General features: G+C 38.7%; 1 long non-coding RNA gene across 1 annotated transcript; it reads right to left on the reverse strand.

Annotated features, from left to right (window-relative positions):
- Window positions 1-708: 708 nt before the first annotated feature.
- Window positions 709-10,856, reverse strand: LOC114692291. Its single transcript, XR_003734392.2, has 3 exons — window positions 10,540-10,856; window positions 9,842-9,938; window positions 709-2,881 (listed from the first exon to the last, which is right to left on the reverse strand). It is a non-coding gene; the product is annotated as an uncharacterized LOC114692291 (long non-coding RNA).
- Window positions 10,857-24,334: the final 13,478 nt, after the last annotated feature.

Consider the following 24,334-nt stretch of genomic DNA (forward strand, 5'->3'; position numbering starts at 1 on the left):
TGGATCTTGACAGCATAAAAGGGGAAGAGGAGAAAGCTAGCTAACACAGGCATCTCTCTCATTCTCTCTCTCTCTCTCTCTCTCTCTCTCTCTCTCTCTCTCTCTCTCTCTCTCTCTCTTTCTCTCTTTCCCAACCCCATCTCTCTCTGGCTCTTGGCTGCTGTGATATGAGCTGCTCTGCTTTGTCACACATTTCCTGCCCTGATGGCTTGAAACCTGTGAACTGAGTCAATGTAAGAAATCCATTTGGCAAATGTCAGGTATTCTGTTATACCAATGAAAAAGTCCAACACAACATAATAGTCCTATGCTATCAATAAGTGATTGATTTCTTGCTTATCAATACATCCACTTTCAAGTTTAAGATGCAAATATTAGGGGCTGTAGAGATGGCTTATCAGTTAAAATCTAGTACTGCTTTAGTAGAGGACCAAGATTCAGTTCACAGCACCCACATTAGGTAACTCCAGTTCCATACAGTCTGATCCCCCCTTCTGGCTTCTGCAAGCACCATTATGCATGGGGTACAAATAAACTCATGCAGGCACATGTGCACACATTTACACACACACACACACACACACACACACACACACACACACACACACACACTTAAAATACCAAAAACTAAAAATTTATTTTTGGAGATGATTAAAGCAAAAACTTACAAAAACATTGCAAATCACTTTTAAACCACTTGCCCTTTAATCAGTTTCAACCAAAGTGTATCTGAGATCTGAGTAACAAATTCTAATTTATGGATTCCCAATGTTGTGTGAAAACTCAGCTCTATTTAGCAAATGAGAAATTTAGTTTGCAATTACATCTATGGCTTAAAGACATTAACTTACAGGTTGAGTATGGTAGTTTGTCAAAAATCCTCATCATCTAAGTGAGCTCAGATAAAAATTGAAAATCAGAGCCACCATGAATTCGAGAAGTCAATGTGAATCAGGTAACATTTCTACTAAACTTGAAACCAATATTAATTTCAATGTATGGTTTCACAAAACCAACTTTTATTATAAAAATATATTCCCTCTATTTTCTCCCATGTAAATGTTACCTTGTAGCTAGGCAGAGGAAAGCATGTATACTGTCAAGAACTTCGGATTTTTAATGTATTCATTAATTGTTCATCTATCCAATCTGATAAGCCAGAGAAAAATGTTATCACTCAGAAGCACATCCTGTTTAAAAAGTGGGGGACAAAGTTAAGATTCAGAATGGTTGCTAACTCTATGAGTCAACAGTACAATGTCTAGCCAAAAGAAGTAATGTAATCACTGGTTGCATCAATGACAGTGTTCCCACACAAAGGGCATCAAATTCCCAGACTGGGCCTGAGATATGGTTCATTCTGGCCAGCATGTTTTTATGAGGAGGTTGAGAAATAAAAGTTTGCTCAAAGAAAGTAACCAAAATTTTGAGAAACCTGACAGTCAGGGCTTACAGAAATGAGGTTATATGACATTTATTGAAAATACTTGTCAAATTGGCAAATTACTTCAGATACTTTAAAGATTTATATATAAAAATGTTGAGACAGGAAAGACGGCTCAGCAGTTAAAAGTACTTCCTGCTCTTCCACAGATCAGAGTTCAGTTCCCAGAACCAGTGTCTAGTGGTTCACAAATGCCTGCAAACCCTAGTCCAGAGGATCTGAAGCCTCTGTTGGTCTGTGCAGCAGCTACATACATGTGCCATACAGTCATGTGGGCATACATACATAAAAAAGATAAACATGTTTTAGACCTACATAAAGTAAAATTGTTAATAAACTCTAGGAAGTCAAACCATGATCATAAGAACTTGCAAATAACGGGAGGGAACAAAGTTGCAATGAATCATGATTCCCCCAAATGAGTTCAAGTATTTATTTAAACTGGATGATGTGATAAATTGTACAAATAACTGATCTGATTGCAGTGAGGGTCTTTAGTCATTTTACACTGTACACTTCTGCTTCTTCACCAACAATGGAGTCCACTAGTTCAATGGAGTGAGAAAATGTGTTTGTAAATTGGGCTTGTGACATTGGAACCACCGGCATGCTAAGACCTCTGAAAGTTCAGGGACAAAATTCAAAGCTGTGTGATTGCTGCTAAAGTAAACATGGAGAAATTATGCAGGGGAAAATGCGTTTCATATATTCCAAAATTCAATGTGCAGAGTAAGAAGAAAGGAGGACACATCCTGAGAAACCGGTGTCAGTCATTTACAATTCAAGCAAGTGCTAAGTCATTATCAATATTGTAAGGATTTACTGTAGATGGGAAAATGTTCGTCATTTTCCAAGGAACATGTTAGGATCTGCTGACCGCCTCCATCATAACTAAATGTGCTAGGTCAGAAGCAAAGAAGGGAAGGGACTTGTAACTTGTCAGATTTCAGCAGACTTTGAGGCCCTGGGCTCTGTCTTCTTCTTCTTCTTCTTCTTCTTCTTCTTCTTCTTCTTCTTCTTCTTCTTCTTCTTCTTCTTCTTCTTCTTCTTCTTCTTCTTCTTCTTCTTCTTTTAGTTGTTATTTAAGCATGCTGAAGCAGGACTATCATGAACAGCTTCCTGTGTGAGTCAGGTCCTGGCTAGAAGTGATGTTGCCATGTTACCATAGCTGTGGTTCTGCACGTACTTTCTTGAGTGGGCAATGCTTCTTTCCCCTTCTGTTTGTGGTCTCCTGTACATTGGACTTTCAGCCTGTTTTCTGCCTTCTTTGAGATTGGGACTTTGTTTTTTTCTGAAGTTTGCAGTAGCTTAACCTTCTTTAACTTGTTTATACCCAATGTTCAGCTTTAGTTCTACACATCCTTTGAAGTTTTCTAACTTCTCTAATCCACTGCTACCTTGAGCCAGGTTGTAGCTCTTCCCAGAAATGATTAGATGCTGTAGGTATCAATTTAAAAAGTTTATTTTTATTAATTAAATTTATTTATTTATTTTACATCCTGACCAAAGTTTCCTCTCCCTCCTCTCCTCCCATTCCCTCCAGCCACCTCCCCACTGCCCCTCTCCAACCCATCCATTCTCTGTTTCTATTCACAAAGGGGCAGGCCTCCCATGGGTATCAACAAACCATGGCACAATTTTAAAAGCTTTAAGTAAGCCATTTCTCAAACAAAACGGACTGTATCCTCCTAAGAACCTGTAAGAAATAGGTCTCAGCTCTAAGGACAACTTACGGTGAAGCTGTGTGTGAAGATCTATGGAATAGACTCCCTTACTTTACTGCTTGGGCAGTGTGCTCAGTCTTGTGCCAGCAAACAAGAGTTGTGTAGCAAAAGAGTTCTTACTCATCCCAGGGAATGTCTTATACTAGAGTCATTAGGACACATGCTTCCTTTCTCTCCAGCCAGCTTACTAGAATGCTTTATGATTGCTCTACCTCTGCTTACTCTGTACTACCTTCCTTTTTCTTTCCTCTACACAGAACTAAAAACTCTGCAGCTCCTCACATATGGAAGCATGCCTCCTCTTTGACCTTTCCAGCCTCCTAAAAAGGAATTAGAGGTTAAAAAAAGGCATCTTAAACATAGAATTTAAATATGGGGGTAAGCGGGTGGTAATCACATGGAAAAAAGCATTTGACAAAGCAATTTATCACTTAATTTTTAAAGACATATATGTTTCAAGTGAATTTAATTTGCATATTTTCTGACTCATTTCCATCCCATTATCCTAAGCTCTTTTTAAAGAGTTGCTGGGTTTTTACATTATCAGAACAAGCGCTTGTGTCATCTGTGACTTCCTAACCTTTGTTTTCGGGAATTTGACTATAGGAAAATTCTTCATCTAATCTCAATGCCTTGGCCATCTTCTGCTTGAGAAAGAAGCATGGAGAGCCAGACCCTGGTGGTTTCTCTTCTGTCTGAAAAGTTACACTATTGCTGGTGGCTTTGAGTACCAGGGTTTTCATTAAAACTTCCTTCATTGTTTCAACCCACTCTTTTAGCACTTCAAATTTATTCACTTGTGAGAATAAACTGTCCAAAATGCATGGGGAGGCCGGAGTGAATGGGTTGCCTAGTGACCTCACTGGGATACTTCTCCTATTTCATTTTACTGTGTTTCCATTGATTCATCGCAAACTCGTGTGCTTACTAATCAACACACGATTGCTGACTTGACTTTTGCAGGTGGTCTGTTAAAACTCAGGTCTCCTTACAGTTCACATAAGCAACATTCACGCTGAAGCAGTGAAGTGTCATTGGCATGCTCTTAATTCCAAGATGGCATTTTAAAGCAACTAGATTTTGCAGAGGAAAATGTTGATTATGTTGATGTTTGGAGCTCCAGATTATGTCAGAGCCCAGAACAGCAAGATGCATGCTTCTATAGCCGAGCTGATGACGAAATGACACGAAGCATGGATTTCTTGGAAGGTTTAGTATGTGTTAGACATCTTTTCTGTGCTTTAGACGTGCATGTGGTCTTTCTCACTTACTGTTCACCAAACAAGTAAGCAAATTCCATTAACCTTCATTTGTCAACGGGGATATTGAGGTACAGGGAATGTTGTCTGAGGACACATAGCTACAAAACAATCAAGCAAGGATTCAGTGCTAGCTATTTGGATGCCTGGGATAGCTCTTAGGATTTCAGACAAAGTTGTTATTATAATATCTCAAAATCGAAACATGCACATATTCACACACATACATGCAAGCACACCACACACACACACATGCACATGTGCATTAGAAGAGCATTTTAAGGGAGGAATTAGCATTGGTTTCTGGGAAAAACACTGGTACTAAAGAGCTATTGAATTTTATTTATTGTCTCTCTTTTTAACAATGTCTTTAAATAAGATACATTACTGCATTTATGCCATGGTCTTCATCAGCAAACTAAAGATCAAATTAAAAAGAAAAATACTTTGCCCTGTAGGCTTTCATGACTCACTGGCCCCATAAAAGCAGGCACTGCTGAAAGCCTTTGAAGCCAGGCAGGTCTCTGGGTTGGGTGCCGAGCCATGACTGAGGACAGTGCACAGAGCTGGAATCTGTTCTCCCTGTTGGGCTCAGTTCTGGGTATGGCTTGTCAGCTGTTGCTTATTTTTCCTGTTCAATCTTTTCTTATCAGAGGCAGAAGGCATAAAGGATGCCATCTGGGATTGCTTGTTTAGATACAGCATGGTGTTAACAAGTTTTCCTCTCTCTTCCTCTTTCTTGTTTATTGCTAGTTGCAAGGAGCAGCAGTACACATGTCCAAATGAAGCTATCACCCAGGATCTGTTCTTCATCACGAACTTCAGGGGCGAAGGGAAAGGGGAGGCAGGAGATGGGAGTATAAAGGAAAGCAGGTAAGAACTGTTGGGTTGTGTGAAGCAGCATAATCATGTTCAGCACCTAGAGGAGTTTCCAGATCAAGCTATTTGAAACTGTGAAACAAAACCTATGAAATTGCCTTGACACCCTCTCAGGGAGTTGTAGAGGATGGTGTTTTCCTTGGAATCTGAAGGCTGGTAAAAGCATGACACTTCCTAACCTGGTAAGAAGATTTTTGATAGTTCAGTGTTAGCAGCTTAAGTTTCAGTTACAAGATCTTTGAAGCCATGCTCTGCCACTTGAGAGCTGGTAGAGGATGCTGCTCCTGCTCTACAGAGACTCCATTCAGGTGGACTTTGCACCTGTCAGCAGCTCCTGTGATTGTTGACTGCTAAATCTAGCCAAGCTTATCCTATTATTAAATATCCTTATCAAAAATGGAAAGAGCCCTCTTGGAAACCAAAGCCCAACTGACAGTCTAGCATAGAAACACTTGCCCTTGTGTGCTTTGGTCTTCTGTAGGAGGAAGGTGATGGTGGACTTTAACTGAGGTTGCAGTCTTCCCTTAAATAAGTGACAGGTTTTCATTTTGCTTCTGCAAAAAGTGACCTAAGACATTAGTGAACATTTGAAGTCATTTAGTCTCTCTTTGCTTTAGTTTTCTTATCTGTTAAAGTGAGGTTGGGGCTGGTGATATGGCTCAGGAGGTAAACGTGCCTGCCATCAAGACTGACCACATGAGTTCAATCCCCAAGGATGCACAAGAAAAAGGAGAACCAACTCCTGCAAGTTGTCCTCTGACCTCCACATGCACAGGGTGGCATATGCATGCCCATATACATACACATATATGCACACTATCTAAATAAATAAAATAGAAATCAAAGTTTGGATAACGATATTGGTGATATTAATGGTTTTACAATTTTGTTTCAGTGTTTTTGCATAATGCTTGGCTCATGACATAAGTAGCTATAGCACCAATTACATTGATTCTTCTAATACTGGCTAGATGGATTGGCAATTCTAATGAACAGGTGCCCCTTCAGACATTCTGGAACAGTAGAAAGGTTAGTCACCTCCACTGCTTAGGAATGAGAATAATTACTATAGCCTGAATATCCTGGCTTCTAATTAGATTTCTTTCAAGAAAGGAATCAGTCCCAGCTGAGTCACAGGCAAGCTCTTGATTTCCCCGTGCTCAGTACTCACGCTCCAATGTGAAACGCCTGTGGACTGCTTCTACAGTGTGCTCACACGCTGCTGGCAGTCATCTGTATTTCTGCAATGACAAACACTGCTTGCCTCAGACAGAAAATATCCATGCATAAAATAAGTCTCCATACTGCTAGTGTCTAAATTAGGAAATGTAAAAGCCAATTCGTGTAAGCCAGCAGGCAAAGCCAACAGCAGTGCTGGCTGTGAAAAGAGCAAACTTCCCATCCTGCAGTGGGGCCTCCCCCATTGTGCTAATGGGTCCTTTCCAAAGCTAGTGTTGGAGACTGCACAGCAGCCAGCACCTTGGAACAGATATGCATTCAGAACACCAGCAAGTGAGGGTCAAGGAAATAGCACCAGTCCAAAGAGTTACTGAAAGCCCCGAGGAGCTCTGAATTTCCAAACAGAACTGTCTATAATGAGCAAGAGATCCACAAAGGGGAATTTTGGTGCTTATTACAAAACTCTCTCTGCAATGTGTGGCATCAGGAAAATGTATCTGTGATTTGCTGAATGCTATGTAGTATCTACCTGGGGTCCTTAATTCCTGGGAATGAGGTATTTCAGTCATTCATCTATTCAGTCACTTGATCTATTCAGTCATTTCACATCCCTCTCCCCAGCTTCAACATACTCCAGTCACTCTTTTACCTTCCTAGAAAAACACCACAGGAAGATAGATGTTATGTTTTGGTTTATCAGTGTTACAAAGAAGAACTACTTTTGTCTAGTGTGTTACTATTCTTCAAACTCCAATTTCTATTTCCCTTGGAGTCTTGGTCATGTATGCACACTGTACACAACTGGATTACAAACGTCCTTAGGCAAGGAACTGTTTTATTGACTGCCCTGTAATTGCACATAACAATTGCTCTATGGATACAAGATTTAAGTTATCTTCCAACTGATTTATGAATTTTCAGAAAATTAACATTGTTATGTATACTAACTAGTGTGACTACCTAAAATACGTGTATGTCGCTCCATTTTGTGTGTCTTTAGCACAGCTAGTGATGAAATTAGCACACAGTTGATGAAGACCTGTCTTAGTTTGCTAAGGATTGTCTGACAGATTACCAAAAGTTATGTGGCATGAACAATGGGAAATTTATCTCAAATGCTAAGTATGAATCAAGGTATTAGCAGGCCTTGCTTCTACTCAGAAGTTCTGAGGAAGAGCTTGTTCCCTGACTGCACTGGGTTCTGGTGGTTGTTGGCAGGCCTTAGTGTCCCTTGGCTTATGGTTGCCTCATTGCAGTATGTGTCTTAGTTTTCTCCTGGCTTTCAACTTCTGTAAGTTTCTCGACGTGTTTTTCTCTCCCAAGAATACTTATCGGTGGATTTAAGGCTACCTCAACTAACCCAGAGGGATTTAAAATTTCACTGAAGTCTATGAAAATCTATTTCTAAACAAGGTCATGATTACAGGTTAAACATAACTTTGAGGTACCATCTCAACATACTCAAGACTTCTAAAATTTCCAAGAGAATTACTTAGAATAGAAGTTGCCTATGAAAGCACAGACATAACATCTAGAATCAGCTAAGGACTACAGCATGAGCAAATGAATCTTGGAATGAATGAGGATCCAAAGTCATGTGAGCAGGTACTGAACACTCCAACCAACCCAGACTCTTCTAATAATCCAGGTCCATAGCTGATCTAGCTTTCAGCCATGTCAGATGATCTTTCATCTGCACTTTTACTCTTATTCTGTTTCTCTTATTTTCCAAGTCAATGTCATGATGGTGGGTATTTGCAATAATAGCACCCAGTAAATTTGTGAAGTATAGAAATTCTGAATTTACCATTTCTGTGTCTTCCTTAACACCTTCTTATGATCAACACCATTTCTTTCAACTTTCACTGAATCTATTTATGAACATTATAATTAACTAAATTATGATTCCTTATTTTTGTTCATTTATTTGTTTGGTTTTTCAAGACAGGGTTTCTCTGTGTAGTCTTGACTGAACTGGAACTGACTCTGTAAACCAGGCTGGCCTTGAACTCATAGAGACCCACCAGCCTCTGCTTCCCAAATGCTGGGATGAAAGGCATGCTCCACCACATCCAGGGTATGACTCCTTATTTTTTACCACTACTCTTTTACACCCTGATTTAAGCATCCACCTAAATGTCTGCTAAAGAGATACTAGATCTTTCTTAGGTGGAAAGAGAATTTTGAAATTGCACCAAAAATACTTGTTCCTTCTATTCTTTCATATACCTCTTATCAACAACATACTCTCCACAGTAAAGAAGCATGCTTCTGTGGAAGGCAGCTAAGCATCCTGAGTGTGTGTGTGTGCTTTCCCATTTACAGGCTAACAGATGTCTGAGAAGGAAGTTAGACGTCCTATCTTGTCACTCTCCACCTTAATCCTCCGGAGACAGGGAACCTCCTATCTCTGAGTCACCCCTACTGAGCTTGGTTTATAGGCATATGCACTTGGCCATTTGTAGAGTTTTAATGGGTTCTGAAGATCTCAACTCAGTCCTCATGCTTGCAGACCAAGCCACCTTTACCCCCTGGAGTCACCTCCTAAGCTCTTTTGTGGAGCCAGTTGGAACAAGCTAAATTTATGGACAACTTATATCTCAAAATGACTCTTTAATGAAACATGCCTGCTGATGTCCACAGAAACCAGAGGCAGACAAAACAAATACTAAAATAGGAAATTCAAGCCTGACACTTGGTTTGAGCTTCTGAGGCTGAGCTTTTTCCCCATCAAGTTGACCTGTTTCCTGACAGCTCCAGGGAAATCTGTAGATGGGATTTTCTCCCAGAGGGTAGCTGCCACCACTTGCTCAGGGTTTTATCACTTGAGAAACTCTGCCAGCATGCAGCACACCCAGGTCTAGGCTGACGGGCTGACAAGGCACAAACTTGATTTTCTTCTCTGTCTAATCAGACAGTTCATTGTATCATCTCAACTTTAATATCTTAAGATACTGGGGACAGTATATCCTGATCTTGCCTTAAAATGATGATTTTAAAATGATTACTTTAAAATGATTACTACTTCTCGTAGTTTCCTTTTATGATCTCTCTTTTCCAGATTGCTCCTAAACACTCTTGAACCATTTTTCTTTAGCTAAAGTACCTTTTGCAGTTTGCATTCCATCCATCTCTAAATTTCTACCTTTGAACTGAGCAAAGTGCTTTAGCAAATGTTTCACAAAATAAGACTGGGCTTGTTGTTCAAGGTCTACTTTTAACTGGTCATCTCTCCCCAACCCCACCACCCCAAAAAAACTCCAGACCAACCAACCAAACAAACAAACATACAAACAAACCACTTGTCTTGAGCCAAAGGAGATGGAACAAGGAAGTGTTTTCTACGAAAATCTCACCTATACTGTACTGTCTTGGTCACAGCTGATACTTTGGTTGAGAAGTGCTTGTGAAAGAAACAGAACCATGGGAACTGAGCCACCATAATCCCTCACTCTGCAAGAATAGAAAGGAAAAGAGACACTTAGATACTTAGAAGATTCCCTTCCTTCCTTCCTTCCTTCCTTCCTTCCTTCCTTCCTTCCTTCCTTCCTTCCTTCCTTCCTTCCTTCCCTCCCTCCCTCCCTTTCCTCCCTCCTTCCTTCCCTCCTTCCTTCCTTCCTTCCTTCCTTCCTTCCTTCCTTCCTTCCTTCCTTCCTTCCTTCCTTCCTTCCTTCCTTCCTTTCTTCCTTCCTTCCTTCCTCCCTGCCTTCCTTCTTCTTTCTTTTTTCATCTGTGTGTTTGATCGCAAACTGTATCTGAAAAGCCAATTACTCCTCCTCGGGGAACCTGGTAGTAAGACTGAGAGAGAATTTAGTTTTGTTTTCTTGATCTTCCCCTAATCCTTGCCCTGCTTGTTTCCATTCGATAGAAAACATTATGAAGCCTGGCAGACTGCAGAGTAGCAGAGATGGACCTCCTCTGGCCCATCCAGGAAACTCTTTGAGAAATGTGTGTCGAGCCTTTTGACAAACTTTGAACATCATAAACTACTCCTGCTTTTTTTCTGGCTTCCCTCCCCCTCAGCCATGCTTCCCCTTTATGCCCTCTTGCTTACAGCGAGTTCCCTGTTTTTAGCTGAGTCACAGCAGCTGGCTGGCTCCTCCAGGGTCATACTGTACGTAACACAGAATCCTCTCTGTTGGCTACCATGGTGCTTCAAAAGAGGGCTGTGGCAGCCGCAGAAAAGCATGCTGGGTACTGCAGCCGAGCCTTCCTTTGAAGCCCTGGAGCAAGCGGCTGGCAGAGGGAGCCTGGGACAGCTCAGTGATCCAAGGTTCCTGGATAACATGGCTTTGCTGAATCCCAGAGCTCTTGCTGCTGTTCCTGATGCTGTTCAGAAGCACGCCCTAAGGAAACTCAGAACAAAATCCAGACAGACAGGAGCAGAGTCACATGGCGTAGAAAAGCCAATGGCTGCCAGGAAACAGCCTTAAAACTGCCAGAGCCTTGGCACCAGGCCTGGAGTTCTGCCAGCAGGGTGAACAGTGGGATAGGAGCAGTGGTCACTTCCTTTTGCCAGTCAGCTGGGTTGGTTGCGTCTGGGCACAGGGGACCTACTGAGAAGTTCAGTGCTGCTTTCTTCTTTGACAGTAAACGGTGGCTAGTTTAAGTAAAATATATGCCCTAACCAGGTGGAACAATGCAGATTTTCATGGCTAAAAACAGAATCTTCTGGTTTTCAGATCCTTAAAACTGGAAGGCTCCCAACTTCTAAAAACTGTCTGAAAGGCTGAATATTTTACGAACTGCAGATTCCAAAACCCTCAGGTTGATTTAGTGGTTCTTTCTTCCCATGGGTCCTCAAATTATTGATCTCTGTCTGACCTTTATTCTGTGAAACAATGCTTTTTTTTTTTTTAAAGTGGTTTATAAGCCAATATGAGGAGAAGGAGGGGGAGAATACTATCTAAGCAAGGCTGTGTTCTTACTGCATGCTGATGGAGAATATTTATGCATTAATGTGGACAGCCTCACCCCACCCTATCCGTGTGTGTGTGTGTGTGTGTGTGTGTGTGTGTGTGTGTGTGTGTGTCTCCTTGGCCTCAAGGTAAACACTGCTGAAGAAGGAATTGATCCTAAATGGAAAATTTAAAATCACTAAATGGCCCCATGTCACTTTACAAGCCAGACTTGTTAGGAAAGTGTTATAATTCACAATGGATAACTGTGCCTTCTGAGCAGACACTGGATGTTGGGATGATTTTAAAATATAAAATGATAGGTGGTCAGCACATGCCATTTGTTGCTTAGCAGAGACATTAATATAAACCCATAAAGCCACATAGTTTACCACAGCATCCACGGATGTGATGCAAATGCTAAAACCAAAGAAAAGAAGTGTATTATCTCAAAAGAGTTACATTTTGTTTTCAATTGACAAGGCTCAGTGAAATATTCAAGGTAGGAGATTTACCCTCAAAGCCAGACTTTTAATTAGTCTGCTTTTCTTCAGCTGTGAATGCCAAAGACAACCAAAGTTAAGTAGAACTGTCCCTCAGAAGGTAGGCACGGGAAAGATGACATTGAAAGTGAACCCCTAGGGATTCTTAAGTCACTGCTCTTCTGAGCAGTAACACCTACAGCATGTGTGAGAACTGGTTCACCTTGAATCCAACACTTTAAAATTTTTCTTATTGCCAGCTAGGCCATTTTTAAAGAAACCACAAAAATTATAATTGATTTACTAGGAGCCAATAATTTATCAGAGTAACAAGTGTAAATATTTTATAGGGTATATTCAACCTGTGCTTATTTCAAAATTCCATTTTGTTGTTGCTGTTGTTTCGCAAAACAGTAACAAAGAGCCTCTCCTTCCTTTCCAAACATGAGCAGCTGATGGTTGAGATGCAGGATTGAAATGAGCAGTAATGTAAAAGAGGAAACACTTCCCAAATGAAGATGCATATTTGATGCAAAGAAAAATTCACCCACATGAGTAAAAATGTGCATGTTACATCAATGGAAATCATAATGGAGTCTTCAGTTGAAAAAGATGGGAGTGTGAAACCATGACTTTCAATGGAAGGATATGAGGAGTAAGCTGCCTTAAGATTCTGTGATGGATTGTTTGACTTGCCAACATGATACAGGAAAAAATATATGAATTATTTGGGCAAAAATTGTCAACAGAAAAACAACCATAAAACAGTTTAACTGCCATGTTAAGCACTAGTAGTTACTAAAAATAATATTGCTATTATTTTAATAAAAAGACCACCTTTGAACATTTGAAGTGCCAGAATGGTGGCCTACTCCTCATAGATCTAAGCACTTGGAAGTTTTAAGTCAAATTAAGAACCAGTAAAAACAAAATCAACATACATTCTATCTGTATCTCTTGAAAGATGTACTTCTCATCTTGTGAGAGGTCATGTATAAAGGCAGAGTTCTCAGAAAACGTGGAGATCTGTCCATCAACATGGAGGTGTGGCCTGTGCTTTATGCACACAGCCTACCCATTCCCTTCTCACCTACTCCCTTCCCCTTGCAGCCTTACTCCCAGACTATGTGTATAGACACCTCAGCCCATTTGGAGGTCCACTATCTGAACAGCCACTGACCAAGCCACTGGCAAAGGAAAAACGAATACCTAGTATCAGTTTATTAGCCTTTAGGTACTCATAACAGAGTGGGATCCACCTGTATACACATCCAATGAAAGTCAACACTGGCTGGAAACAGAGCTTATGGGAGGAGAAATAACCTTTCCAGGCGTTGTCCTTCATCATGAAGTCATGTCTCCATTCCATGGTTTGTTTATCTTCTCTGTGAAACACCCCCAGAGTTGCTCTTACTTGCCAAAAATTTGCGAGGTGCTGGAGTGAAGATGGTCAAGGTTGGTCATGCTTTGATTTTAAAGGGCTCTACTGGTCACTGTGAAGGGCTAGACTAAAAGGAACTAGATGTGCTCAGAGCACTAAGGTGAATGTTTAGACATGCTATCTTTCCTCTAGTTCTAGTCAGCTAGATATTGTGGTACAAATATTTTCTCTTTTCCTCTACCTTGTCACATCTGCCCCATCTGTGCTGAGTCCTGTCTGCATTTCTATCACAGAGTATGGTTGGGTTTTAATATGTTCTTATTCCTTTTTACTTTTTTTTTCAACTCATGATGTCTAGTGCTTTGAAGCAAATATCTAATAGTCATTCATTTAAAAATGCATTTATAATGTAGTATTGTTGCTCATAAATCAAATGATGGCTTCAATTTACCAATATAGCCAAAGACTTGGTCTACATTATTCTCCAGAACCTGGTTCAAACCAACTTGACATCCTTAGTCTGAAGTGTTTGACAGGATTAAGATCTTGGCTTCCTGCCTTAAAGATTTGTATTATGACATATCTGATTATGCTATACCAGGGTTTAAATTCTTCTACTGACTTAAAACTTGATAAGATCCCTTTGGCTCCTAGATCAAGTTCAAATATGTATAAAGCCAAAAATGCTTCTCTGGCCTCTGCCTTTCTGTTCAACACCATCATCCATCATTTTATATGTGTGTGTGTGTGTGTGTGTGTGTGTGTGTGTGTAGTTAGATGTTAATGACTATTTGAAATAATGATACTTAAAGCTCTCTGAGACTTCCCTTGGGTCTCTTTCATGTACTATCTCATTTAATGCAGATGACAGTCTCAGGAAGGAAATACTAGCTAGTTCCCATTTTACAGGTAAGTTACAGTTATGTGGACAAGTTTACATTCTTTGAGGCAGAGCTAGAATATCTATGAGTTCAAACAGACTGACCAGACTTTAGAAAGGCACCACTGAAGGGAGCAAAGGAGTCAAGTTCTTGTCTTCTTTACCTTGTGAATGAAATTGTGCCAACTTCTACATTGTTATGTGAGTGTGCACATGGTTTGTCTGTTTATTTTGTGCATGTAATCCCTTATTCTACAAAGTCCACTTAATTCAATAGTGCTGAAGATGGACATCTTAGGCTCATCAAAATTCGGGAAACGGATTCGCCTTCTTTTTCTAAATTGTTCTACTATGTATTAAAGAAGGAAGAACTTACGGTTGTATCAAGATGGCTCCCGGGTAAATGAATACTTGGGATGAAACAATCAAGTAAAAGTTACATTTCAATAGTGATATTATTGTGTATCAAGTTGGCAAGGAGTCAACTGAGCTAACACAAACTCCAGCCATACAGTAAGAAGATACCTCACTTGAGGAACGTCTTCCATGAGAGTTCTATTGGGATGATTGTGGCATTTTCTTGGTTAATGATGGATGTGAGAGGGTTGAGCCCACCCTGGGTAGTGCTTCCTCCAAGTAAGTGGTCCTAGTCTGTATAAGAGCAAGCAAGGAAGCAGAGTTATATGCTTTCTGCTTCAGTTCCTGCCTTCAGGTTCCTGCCTTCAGTTCCTGCTCATAATTTGTTCAATGACACATGGACTGTGATATGAAAAAAAAAAAAGCCAAACAAACCTGATCTTCCCCCAACTTTCTTTGGATCACTGTAGTAGTTTGAACATAATTGGTCCCCAATAATTTCATAGGGAGTGGCACTAGTAGGGGGTGTGGCTTTGTTGGAGTGGGAATGGCCTTGTTGGAGGAAGCGTGTCACTGTGTGGGCAGGCCTTGAGGTTTCTTATACTCAGGATACTGCCCAGTATTAAATGTTTTCCTTGTAAGAATTGCCATGGTCATGGTGTCTCTTCACAGAAATAAAAACCCTAACTAAGACAGTAAGTATTTATCACAGTAACAGAAAGAAAATTAGGACATTTCTGGACTGCATTTGCAAGAGGTTGATAGCTTTGATACTGGGAAGTATTCTAACATTAGGGTTAAGGTTAGGATTAGGTAAAGAGTTGACAGGACCAATTTATTAAGCCACTCTAGCCAGGGATTTTCTTGGTAGAAAATCTTTGAAAATTCAATTCAATTATTAGATATATGTCATCTTGGAAGCTATTTGTTTACACCATTTAAGTTGTTGAATTTATTTGCACATGACTATTACTACAATATGCCACTTTCCCATTTATATTTGTAATGCTTGTGTAAACATCACCTCCTCTCATTTCTGCATTAATAGTTTGTATATTTCATTACTCTGATTGTTCTAGACAGAACTTTATCACTCTTCTTTACTTTCCCTGACAACAGATTTTTTTCTTTTTTCTGAGATGCTTTTTTTTTCTCTTATAGATTCGTTTCCACTTTTGTTCTGACGTTATTTTTTTCTTTCATGTTCTTCCTTTTCAATCCTTTAACTTCCTTGCATTTTTCTATTTTTTTGGGGGTAGAATCACCCATCAATGATTATTAAGAAAGTTTACCTTTTTCTGTTATAGGTGTTTGGTGTTACATTCCTGTGTTCATATGAAAACCTGCACATTTTAATATTATCCTTTCATTTTTCATTTTACTGAGCCCCAAATACCTCTACTTTCTCTTTTGACCCCTTTTGACCAATGGGTCATCTCTCCTCCTACAGACTGTGATTTTGCTGTTATAGCTAGAAATTTTGGGCTTTTGAAGTTTATATTTAAATTCATGGTTTTATTTGAGGTTTTATATACTACATAAAGCACATATGCGGTTTCTTTCTCTACAAATATTTGTCCTCTCATTCTAGTACTGTTAGTTGAAAGATTGGCTTTGCTTCATTATAAATGGTGAAGTTCTTGTAGAATTTCAGTCAACTGTACTTTTGATCGTCTATATATAGATCACATATGCTATTCTATTCTATTAGTCTTTATGTCTGTCCTTTGATTAATACTACATAATTTTACTGTAGATTGGTAATAAGTCATGAAATATGAAACATGAGTTCTCCAGCCTTTTCTCCCTTTTTAGAATTATTGTGTCTCACCTGTCTATTTTCTTATCTTCTTTACATAAATTCTAAAGCACATATTTCTTTAAAATCATCAGCATAAGCCTTTTTCTAGATTTTAAAATAATATTTTATTAATTATTTGAGAATTCCATGCACTACATTTTGGTCATATTCACCTTTCTCCTCCAACTCCTCCCCTATTCACTCTTATTACCTCCTCTCCCCTGCCCAACTGTGTTGGCTAGGCTTACGTCAACTTGACACAAGCCAGAATCATCTGAGAAGCACAACTTTAAATTAGGAAAGTTCTTCCATAAGACTGGTCTGGTTAACCTATAGTGTATTTTCTTAATTACTGGTTAGTTTATGAGGTCCCAGCCCATTATATGGGTGGGGCAACCCCTCTGCTGGTGGTCCTAGGTCCTATAAGACAGCAGACTGAACAGCCATGAAGAATAAGCAATTAATCAACACTCCTCCATGACCTCTGCACTAAACCCTGCTTCCAAATACCTGGCATGCTTGAGTTCCTAACCTGTCTTTCCTTAATGATGGACTGTGACTCTGCCCCGAAAACTGTTAGCTGGAATAAACCCTTTGTACAGGTTGCTAAGGGTCATAGTCTTTTATCACAGCAATGAAAACCCTAAGACACCCTCCAACTTTGAGTTTCCTTTTTTTGTTGTTATTCTTTTTCTGTTTTGTTTCCTCATATAATTTAATTTGTGTTGCTCAACTACTCTTGGAAATAGAGCCCTAGAATGTGGTGGCCCTATCAAGTGCCACATAATTTATAAAACAAAACAAAACCTGATGCTTTCCCAGAAGCTGTCAAATACCAACATCTCTTCAGTTAATGGGAGATTCCATGCCCACTTTCCCACCTCCATGCTGGGTTTTTTTTCTTGCTGTAGTGTGCACAGATCTCATGAATGCTGTCACAGTCACTGTGAGTTCATATGTGCAGCAGTCCTGTTTTCTTAAGATAACACCGTTTCCTTGAAGTCATCTACCACGTCTGGCTCTTAGGTACTTTTGACCCCATCTTCCTCAAATATCTCTAAACTTAATAGGAGTGTGATATGCATGGTTCATTTAGGGCTGAGTACTCCAGTGTCATATTCTCTGAATACTGAGAGTCTCTGTGCTGATTGCCATGTACTTCAAGGAAAAGCTACTCTGTTGATCATTGAAAGATACTCTGATCTCTGAGTATAACAGTAAGTCATTAGCAAATGCTTTAATACTTTGTGCGTTTAACAAAATGCATGCTTTCTTAGGGTCTGTGGCCTGTTTAGCCACAGGTACTTGGCTAAATAGAGCATGTATTGAAAGTGTATTTCAAGATGACATCTTATCAATATTAGGTTTTCTTATCAATAAAACAGACAACTCTTTATTTAGATCATCTAAAGCTTATTCATTTATGTTTTTGTATAGTTTCAGTACACAGATTCTGGAGACATTGCTATATATTTATATATAAGTGCTTTGATTTCTCTGAGCTATTTCAGCAGTCTTCCAAGCTCTGCAGCACCTACCAGAGGTCTTGGTGCTTCTTTCCTTGACTTGGGTAGTTTTTTAGATCTAAATATAGTTTCACATTACTTCAATGTCTGACTTTCCCTTTTCTGTGTGGCTTTCTCTTTGTCAGTCCTCATCCCTATCCAACTTATCAACTCTGTCTCTTCAAGTTAGTGGTCCTGCAGGCTCCATTTCGGTTCACCTTCCCTGGACTCATGTAGCCTAGAAAAACTCTATGTACTAGGATGGGTAGTTATAATGCACTCGCTTAGTTTATTTCCTTCCCTAGAGGTTCCCATACCAGGCTGATTGTTGGCCAGTGTCTGAGACAGCATTATTCTATTCACCCTCAACTATTTGTGAGTGTGTTTAATTTTATTGCTAAATTTTTATTTAATATATTTAAGCATGTATTCTGCATTGAACATATTCCTCCCACAACTCCTACACTCCTTTTTCTTGCCACTCCTCTCTCTTATGGTTCTATTCTGTGATGCTAGATAACATCATTGTACCATCAAGTCATATATGCATACATAATTTTATGTATCTATGTAAATTCCAGGAGACACAAATGAGAGAAAAATACACAATATGTGCCTTTTTGAGACTGCCTTGTTTCATATGGTATAATGGTCTCCAGTTGCATTTATTTTCTTATAAGTGGGATGATTTCACTTTTATGATTGAGAAATATTTCACTCTACATACCACAGTTTCTTTGTCCACTGCTATGGTTTTAGGACAAAGTTTGTTCCCATAACTTAGCTGTTGTGTACAGTGGTAAACAAACAAATAAACAACCTCTGAAAAGGCTACACAAACAACAACAACAAACCCCAAAGCGTTGATGTGTCACATTCTCTGTGACACATTGACTCCGAGTCCTAGGGGTTAATATTTAAGAGTAGTAGAATTGGGTCATATTGTTGTTCACTGAGAACCATTCACATTGATTAGTCTGGGGTAGTGTGCCTTCTCACCCACCTGCAGGGAAGAGAGTCTGTTCCTTCTTGTCCACCAGCTTCCTGGCATTTGTTGTTTCCTTAATGACTGCCACTTTGGGTAGGGTCAGAAGCAGGAGGGTAATTCTATTCTTTGTTAACCCATCATAGCTAGAAGCAGATTTTCCATTGGTATTCTGACAGCATTTATATGCAAAAGTATTGTACGTTGCAATGTTCTTGTCTGTTTCTACTTCAGCGACATTGGGCTTCATTTAGTCCTCTAACATACACAAAGGTATTTTCTGAGGATACATGTAAAAAATGTTTGCTCAGAATGCCCTTTCTTTATATGGTTGGACTCCTACCGTTGTTAGATGACACTGCAAACGTTTCCTCTTACTGGGAGTTTTATCTGACTGAAGTACTCAAGTCCTCCTATTTACTCAAGTAGATAACTATATAGTCCTCACATGTGTTCCAATTTTAAAGTTATTTGTATTTCTATCTGTTGTTGGAGGGCTTCTCTCCAGGTTCCCCAAACCCCCGCAGTCCCACAATCCACTTATAAAATAATCACTCAGACGCTTATATCACTTATAAACTGTATGGCCGTGGCAGGCTTCTTGCTAACTGTTCTTTTATCTTAAATTAACCCATTTTTATAAATCTATACCTTGCCATGTGTCTGGTGGCTTACCAGAGTCTTTACATGCTGCTTATCCTGGCGGTGGCTGCAGTGTCTCCCTCCTCAGCCTTTCGCTTCTCAGAATCCTCCTCTCTCCTTGTCCCACTTACTTCCTGCCTGGCAACCTACTTCCTGCCTGGTCACTGGCCATCAGTGTTTTATTTATATAGAGCAATATCCACAGCATCTATCTGATGCATGCTTGGAGTTTCCTATAGACTTTAATGTGCATTAGCCTATGACTATCCTTGTCTAGTGTTTTATCTGAAGTGCCAACATATTGTAGGTGCTCATGAAGTATTAATGACACATACAGATTAACATTGTCATCCATATTTATATTTTTACCAAGCTAAATTATTTCCTATAGTTACTTTTCTGTTATATACACATAAGCCACTCTGGCTTGTCTCTGATAAAATTCAATCCTTTGATATTTTACCAAAGCAAAGACCAACAGCATAACCTTCTAACAAACCATAGCCTTAACTATTCAGAGACAAGGAACTTAAATCTGATTACAAAATAAGCCACTGATAGAGAAATTCTGCAGTGAATTAGTGCTAGTAAGTTACCATTTGCTCATCACAGATGCAGTGAAGCAGAACTTGGCAAGGTCCTTCACACAGAAACTGACTCATGAGGGATATCAGATTTCCTCACTTCCATCTTGTTTTCATGCTTCCAGTTTGTTTGAAAACTCATAAAAACCATATGATAAGTTTTCAAATCAAACTGTAGCAGTTCCACATTCACTTCTTTCCCTCTAAAATTTGAGGTTTTGTACACACACACACACACACACACACACACACACACACACACACACACACACATTCCCTCTCTTCCCACTCAGGGATGGGTTCCTGTACCACAACCAACATTCCCAAGGAATATTCTTGCACTGCATCTTTCACCATGCGATAGACGAGACAGCAGGTGCTGTCTTGTTATTTTTTAAACATGGTTGTTCTATCACTAACATTTCATAGCACCTTCAATGTTCTGATTGGTGATTAAAATGATTTGTTGATGAGTAGTCATTCATGATCTTGAAATATTTGTTGCATGTTTTCTGTCATTGTAGAAAGAACACACACATTGATAGGCCCCCTTCACAATTTTGTGGTAACCCAGAATATCTCTCCAGAGTTAGTCATTATTTTTTCCACTTAAAATGAAAATTCACTGTGTTATAATTGTCCTCAGATACAAAAAATGTTCCCAAAGTTAAAAATAAAACTTGAGATCTATTGAGAGGAACTTGTAAAGATTTCTTACCCTTTGCTTTTGTTTCACTATCTGAGAAATCTGAGAAATAATTGCTACTTACCTTCCCAGCAGAAAAATTATGAGGATTATTAAAATAATGTATGTAAATTACATCTCTGTCAGAAGCCTTGGATACTTGTGTAACATAGTCGACTGTTAACATCTCATATGAGTAGTGTTTAAATTTTACCTTACTGCTTAAATAAGTAATTTCCACATACAAATAAATGGAGTTCATTGTTATTTATGCTTCCAGGTTCTGTGCTGTAAATAATTTGAGTGGACACAGGCTTAAAGTACTGTTGTTTCATACTAACAATATCAGACACAGTTAGAATCTTGGTCTGTTTACTGCAGGGCTTCTACCTGTTTTCAGTGCAGGCTTCTTATTTAATAGTGTTGATCTCCTCAAAGACATTCCAATAAGGTAAAATGCTTGAGTTTGGGAGGCTGAGATACCCAAGTTCAAGTTTCATTTCTGATATGCATTAATTGGGTGGCACAGAACAAGCTCCCTTTTCTCCTATAATCATCAGTTATCTCACTGTCAAATGGTGCTAAGTGTCCAAGGTTTACCAGGATTAGTGATCTCTATTGTAAGTATTGAGTACTAATGAAAAGTTCAGTGTGTGACAGTCATCACTGATAGCGAAAATATAATGTTCATTAGAAGTTGTCTTAGTGTTAGTATTCACATGCAGGGTAAGCAATCTTCATAGCTATACAGGGTTCATGGCGTGTTGTCTCCACATGATCAAGTAGAATTCATTTTGTGCAATTCTTGCAAAACTTCACCACACTTCACTGATATGGGAAGTGCTGCCACACTAACTTGTTCATGTTAGAACTGGGATTGTATTTAGAACTTTTGCTTTTCAAAATATATGTATGTATATATGAGAGAGAGAGAGAGAGAGAGAGAGAGAGAGAGAGAGAGAGAGAGAGAGAGAGAGAGAGAGTTAGTTTATTCTTGAATACAGAAAGACTGCCTGTTCAGTCTGTATAGTGTTACTTGTATGTATATGATTTCGGGGCTGACCATTTAGCACTGAATAACCAGTTTGAGAGTTCTTCCTTAGAGAAGACTTTTTCTCAGTATTCTTTAGTTGCTTCTTGGGTTTGTTTAGGGTTGAGGCCTTGGGAGCCTCAGCGGTCCATGTCAGCATGTCTATTGGTATCCTTCTCGTCTAGATCATTTTTAAGCAGCCATGTTGTTGGGACAAAATGAGTGTATCATCTGACATTTGTAGAGACACAGTTTTAGAGCAAGATCCCTTTTCCTTTGGATCTTCTGTGCGACAGACATCAATTTCACATGGTGCACACATTGATTCCAATAACAGGACTTCGGAAACTTTGTGAGACTTCTTTCATATATTACACGAAATATAGATTTGATATATTTTCCATAAAGTATTATTAAATTTGTAAACTTCAAAGTATCAAGAAGAAATCACACAATGATCCAGGTAACGTTTTCTCTCTGTTCTATTCACACAGCTCCTTGTCAATTCAGTCATTTCTAATAAAAAAAAAAGGAAGGATATAAGAAACGTTTCCTTTTCCAAGTGCTTGGACATTATAAACCAACATCTGAGAGAGGCATGTGCAGAAAATCACAAATAGCAACAGTGATCTAAGAATGTGTATGTCTCACACTACAGAGGGAGATGGGGGCAGAGAAGTAGATACTTCTGCTACTGACATAACTTGTGAACTACCTAATCTTAGGGAAAGCTTTGCAACAAAACAACATGGATGATAAGGGTTGGACTTATATCGACAAACAGCAGGAAGAAAATGTCTGTCAATTCAGACTCCTGAATCCTGGGAAACTGTCCAGTGAGATTGACAGAAAAGCATTCTTAGTTGTAAAAAAAAAAAAAAAAAAAAAAAAAAAAAAAAAAAAAAAAAAAAAAAAAAAAAAACCTACAAATGTATCATGAGTAAATCACTTGTAATAAATGATATTGAAATTTGTTAGGACCAAGAAACTGGCAATATAGAAAAAGCATGTGCTTTGGAAATAAAGCAAAGACGCAATTGTGCAAAATACCTAAATATATACCATAGACTATATGCTTCTTTTACCTTTTTAAAGAGAAAGTATCACTACTAAAAAAAATGGTGTTTGGATCCAAAGCATCCATGTAAGTGCCAATGGGAATCGTGGCCTTCTTGTAATCCCATGCTCAAAAGATAGAAATCAAAGCATAGAACAAACTGACTGCTTGGACCACCTAAATGAGCAAGTTCTGAGTTTAAGGGCAACTCTGTCTCATTGTCTCAATATATAAGGTAGCAAATAATTGAGGGAAACATCAGATGTCAAACACATTACAAGTGTCTCCACACATGGGAGCATGCTTGCACATACCCATGCATGCTACATTTACACATACATGGACACAAAAGGAAGAAAAATTATAACTTTGGTGGTGCTTCACTGTATATAAATTAAATATTCCAACTTTTACATGGAAGGGCAAGAATTAAACAACTTATGTGGGCAATATAGTCTCTACACCTTGCCAAAATAGTAAAATACTATTGTTAATATTTTAGATTACATATATTTAATTTAATTTATTAATATTTTGTGTATCTAAGGATAAGTGCACATATGTAAAGTCTGAAGTAGTCAGAGGACAATTTTCATGAGCTGGGTCTCTCCTAGCAGCTGGTAGGATCAGAGGATCTAGTTCACGTGTTCAAGCCTGCATTACAAATGTTTTTAGCTGCTGAATCATCTCATAAGCCCCAGCAAATGTATTTTAATAATATGAGCATCTATTTAAAACTATAAGAAGAATACAATAACTTGAAAGCCAACATATAAAATTTTATCAACTTGAAACTATTCAAACATTAAAAATCAAATCAATGAAACAGAGAAACATGAAATCAAGAGGGAATAAAAAAACAGGTGTTAAAATCATGGATCTAATACCAATCATATCAAATACAGTAAATATGTAGAGGACTGATTGGATACAAAATTTATAAGGAACATTGAAAGAAGGTACAATACTAAATAAAAAGCTTCATTTTAAAAATAAAAATGAAAGAACATTTTCAAACAAATTATTTGAGGTTATAACTTGATAACCAAAGCAGACAGAAATATTACATGAGAGGAAGGGACTAATACAATTTATAAACCTGAATACAGAATTCTACAACAAAATACTACCCATTGAGTTCAGCAATGTTTTCTTGAAATCCATGAGTAATTAATCATATAGCCAGATTTAAGAAGAAATTACATAATCTCTAAAATGCAGAAAGGCAATTTGAAAACATTAATAAATAAAATATTAGTGTAGTACCATAATAGCAGAACTGTGAGGGTAAATGCTGTATATCAGGAGTTCAAGAGCTGGGGAAATATGTCTCTAATGGCAAAAACAAACAGCAAGAAGAAACATTCTTTATGTGTAGCTTGGTCTTGTGGGACTTCTAAGAGTGGGAGCATGGGCTGCATCTAACTCTTTTGCTCAATTTTGTGACTCTATTCCTTATTCTGGGCTGCTCAAACTTAATACAAGGGGAGGTGCTTAGTCTTACTGCAACTCGTTTTCCCATGTTTTATTGATATCCATGGGAGGCCTATCTGTTTCTGAAG

This window comes from Peromyscus leucopus, chromosome 20 (assembly GCF_004664715.2).
Source record: "Peromyscus leucopus breed LL Stock chromosome 20, UCI_PerLeu_2.1, whole genome shotgun sequence".
NCBI lineage: Eukaryota > Metazoa > Chordata > Mammalia > Rodentia > Cricetidae > Peromyscus > Peromyscus leucopus.